Source organism: Peromyscus leucopus, chromosome X, assembly GCF_004664715.2.
Source record: "Peromyscus leucopus breed LL Stock chromosome X, UCI_PerLeu_2.1, whole genome shotgun sequence".
In the NCBI taxonomy this organism is placed as follows: domain Eukaryota; kingdom Metazoa; phylum Chordata; class Mammalia; order Rodentia; family Cricetidae; genus Peromyscus; species Peromyscus leucopus.
Genome location: NC_051083.1, coordinates 62,607,372 through 62,612,085, shown reverse-complemented (window position 1 = coordinate 62,612,085; position 4,714 = coordinate 62,607,372). Strand labels below are relative to the sequence as shown.

Below are 4,714 nucleotides of genomic sequence, written 5' to 3'. Positions count from 1 at the left end.
GAAAGCTGATTGCTGAATCAGCTACAAGAAAACATAAAGTGGTACCCTATAAGATATGGGTGTAGGAAAGGACTTTTTGAATAGAACTTCATTTACCCAGAAATTAAGGCAAGTCATTGACAAATGATACTTCTTAAAACTAGAAAGTTTATGTACAACAAAGGAAACAGTCAATCACACGAAGAGGAAGCCCACAGAATGGGAGAGAATCTTTGTTCGTTATATACCTTATAGAGGATGAGTATTCATAATATACAAAAACCTGAAAACAGAATGAATCTAGAAAACAAATGACCCGATTAAAAATGGTCAAAGTGTTTTCAAAGGAGAAATAAAAATAGCTAAAAGAAATATCTTTTAAAGGGTTTGTCATCTTCAAGGATTAGAAAATGCAAATTTAAAGCACTTTGAGATTTCATCTTAACCCATTCAGAATGACTAAGATCAAGAAAGTAACCGACAAAAATGCTGCTGAGAATGTGGAGAAATGGGAACTCTCATTCCCTGTTGGTGAGATCACAAACTGGTGCATACATTAGAGAAATCAGCGTGAAGAACGCTCAAAACGCTAAAAAGTAAACCTACCATATGACTCAGCTATACCACCCCTTGGCATATGCTCAAAGGACTCCAAATTCTACTCCACAGATACTTGCTCAGCCATGTTCATTGCTGCTCTATTCACAGTAGGTAGGAAAATGGCAAAAGCCTAATATCCTTCAAGTGATGAATGGATAATGTAAATGTGGTATATATATACTATGGATTTTTATCCAGCTGTAAAGGAAAGTGAAATGGTGAACTTTGCAGGTAAATGAATGGAGCTAGAAAAGATCTTATTGAGTGAGGCAACTCAGACCCAGAGAGACAACTGCTGCATGTTCCCTCTTATTTGTAGATTATAGCTCTGAACATTCACAAGTGAGTATACATCCTGGAGTAACTGCAGAAACCAGGAGAGCAAAAAGGGACCATGGATGCAAAAGTTCTAGAGAGGGAGTAGGACACAGGCACTATGAAAGTGGAAAAGGGACCATGGATGGGAGGATTTATTTGGGAAAGAAGGCAAATATGGAAGGTGAAGGAAGAGAGATAAATAATACTAAGCATGCTTGAAAAAGCCATATAAAAACATTTTATCTTTACTAAAAAATACATATATAACAAGGACAGCCTGGTCTACAGAGCTAGTTCTAGGACAGCCAAGATTACAGAAAGAAACACTGTCTCAACAAAACAAAACAAAAATACATATATAGGCGGCTGGAGAGGATGCCAGAAGTTAAGAGCACTTGCTGCTCTTTCAGATGACCTGGGTTCAGTTCCCAGCACCCACCTGGCAGCTTACAACTGTTTACAGCTTACATCCTGTTTTGTCAAGCTTCACCATAGTGCACAGCAAATGAAGAGAATCTTAGCATCATAACAATGGACACATATATCAAAATACATTGTACCTCCTGAATATATACAGTTATTATGTGTCAACCAAAAACAAAATAAAATAATCGAGGAAAAGATCAACCAGGACACAAATGACTTATTTTGATTGGACCAATTCATTAAAGCTTTAGTGTTCATTCAGAGAAGTGGAACTGGGCCTGATGGCATGGGCATTCATTTCCAGTTACTTGCAAGGCAGGAGAATCACAAGTTCAAGACTAGAAGTAAAAACAAGGCTGAGGATGCAGCTCAATGTTAGAGCATTTACCTAACATGCATAAGGGTCTAGGTTCAGTCTCCAGTCCTGATTTTAGAAAAAGAAAAGGAGGAGAGTGGGGAGGAAACTGTTCTCCAGATAAGAATATAGGGACCCAACATTATAGTAAGACTAATGTAGAAGTAATATGATTATAGATATGTAAGAATTTATGGGAACTTTGATGATGATATGATGATGGTGATGATCATCGTTGTTACTCCTTGGCCACCTTGTCTCTGTCTTCTTTGATAGATTTTCCTAATCACTATAAATATGGAACTCTATTCTGAGTTTGAGTCTCAGAACCCACATAGCTGAAGGAAAGAAATGACTCCCATAAGTTGCCCTTTGAACTGCACATATATGCAGGGGCATTCGAGCCCACATACACACAAAATAAACAAATGCATAACTCAATACATGGATAGATACATAAATACATGTAATTTTAAAAATCAAAAAAGAAATGCAACCAGATAACCAAAAAGAAGCACAGCGCTCTGGAGGCTAAAGCAGGAAGACCAACTTGTGTGGGAGACTTTGTCCCAAAACCTGGTAGAGGGACGGTGACTTAAGCAACCGAACACAGCAAAGCCCACTTTTCTTCTCCCTCAAAGCTGTGCACAGTGCAGAGCCTCTGCTCCAGCCAGAGCCAAATGCTGTGACAGAAGCAGAGTTCAACAGCCCGCGGCCACTGACTGACTCATACAAGGTGTCTCTCTATAGACAATACCCACCCAACACAAGCAAAGCTCCTTTCCACTTCAAATGCCACGAAAAGAAACAGAAAATGGCAATGTAAGGAAGGTGAAATACGAGGAAACTAAATTGTATGGGTTGTGCTACATTCTTAATAAATACTTAAAAGCTAAAGTAGTGGCCAAAGAGAAAATTCAAGAAGCCGAAGAAGTGTACAAAGAGTATATCCACAAGGATGTCTGTAATGAGAAGGGCTGGAATTTCACTCATGAGAACTAGACTTTGATGGTCATGTCCCATCAAAGGAAAGGCTGTTCCCAAGGGGTCTGTCACCCCTAAAGCAACCTCTTTGCAGTGGAAAACACAGCACCAGAGTGCTACCTTCTTATACACTGAATTGAGACTATTCTTGTTCAGTTCTGGTATCCAGTCATAGTGGCCACAAGTTCTAGACAGCAGAAGAAAATACTGGCCAAATATTTGTTACAAACTTTTGGTTATTTGAATGGTCACGTTACATGGTTTTGACTACAGAGGAGTTTCTTTACAAGAGACTGTTGGGTAAGGGGCACCAGCTCATTTGGTTAACTTCAAAGGAACAGTAACAGTACTAGGAATTAACTCTAATACTACAGAACATAAGATCTGTTCCATACCATTCTGTTCCAACTTGGGGGAAAGACTTTGATAAAGATACATTTGAACACATAATAACACAGCCTGTGTCTATGGTCAGTAGAGCTATAGCATTTATAAAGTGTATGAGAAAATATGAGGTGAAGACCTGAAACATTTAATAGTATCAAAAGTACAGAGGCAACACTTATCATCAGATCTGATTCTGGACATGGTCTTGATACTGTATTAAAGGTCTCTGATGTTTTGGGTAAGAAATTTCCTGTTACTGAGAACTCAAAGGGCTACAACTTACTGCCTCCTTATCTTGGAGTTATTCAGGGAGATGCAGTAGATATTAATACTTCATAGGAAATTGTAGAGGGGATGAAACAAAAAACGGAGTATGGATAATGTTCCCTTTCATTTTGGTGGAGCTTTGCTGCAGAAGTTAATGAGAAAAATAGCTAGTTATATTGTAACCAATGGCCTTGCGGTTAATGTGTTTAAGGACCCAGTTGCTGATTTCAACAAAAGGTCAAAAAAGTGCCAGTTATCGTTACATAGGGCACCAGTAGGGTATTTTGTTACACTTGAAGAAGGAAAAGGAGACCTTCAGGAATATGGTTACAATCTTCTCCATACCATTTTCAAGAATAGAAAGGTGACAAAAAGCATTTGATGAAGTCAGCAAACCACACAGCTGAATATTGAACTGGATGTGGTACCTCATCAGGCTTTATTCAGCCTGGTTGTTGTGCATGGAGTGTGTGTATATATGCATGCAGGCATGTGTGTACCTGTGTCTATGTAATACATGCTCATTGTACAGATGTGTGGGTTTCTTTGTGCTTTATGATACACTCCAGACAGATCGTTGGTCTATGGACATACTGCCCTTTTAATTTTCTTTTTCCCAGTGTTTAGATGATCTCAAATTAGGAAACACTTATAACCACATACATGATTAGTGCTGAAGAAAGCTTTTTAGGCCTCTTTGTTAATAGATATCAATTCAATCCAGTGTTGATCTTTTCACAAATAAGAGAACCAAGAAACTTTTTTATGTAACTATAAATCACATAAAACAGATTTGAATAAATTACCATGACTGCTTTATGTTTATATTTAACTTATATTTTTGTACAAATGAGATTGTGTAAGATATATTTAAAGTTTGAGTGATTTAACAGCCTTTTCAAATTTTTATAATTCATATGAGCACAGACTTTCAAGAAAATACTTGAAATTAAATTGCATTGCTTTTTGTCCATTAACCAGCAAATAAAACATGGCCTTAAGAAAGTTGTTTGTGTTGTTGCACATCGGGAAGTTATGCCAGGACATATACCCTATAGAATTCCTAACCTCACTGTCCTTGTAGAATATGCATTATTTATTCTACATTGAAGAGAATAATGGTTCTTTCTCTAATATTTAGGCACTGTACATTTCTATACCTTGGTCACTGGATTATACCAGTAAAATGCCAAATCTGAAAGGTTTGTTCTGCAATTTTATATATCAGATATTGCTGATGGCTCTAATATGAATCTCAATATTTGGGGGGGGGGGTTGGAGACAAGGTTTCTCTGTGTCATTTTGGTGCCTGTCCTGGATCTCGCTTTGTAGCCCAGGCTGGCCTTGAACTCACTGAGATCCGCCAGCCTCTGCCTCCCAAGTGCTGGGATAAAAGGC

General features: G+C 38.0%; 1 pseudogene; it reads left to right on the top strand.

The window, feature by feature from the left end:
* Window positions 1–434: 434 nt before the first annotated feature.
* LOC114708591 lies at window positions 435–3,698 on the top strand (annotated as a pseudogene).
* Window positions 3,699–4,714: the final 1,016 nt, after the last annotated feature.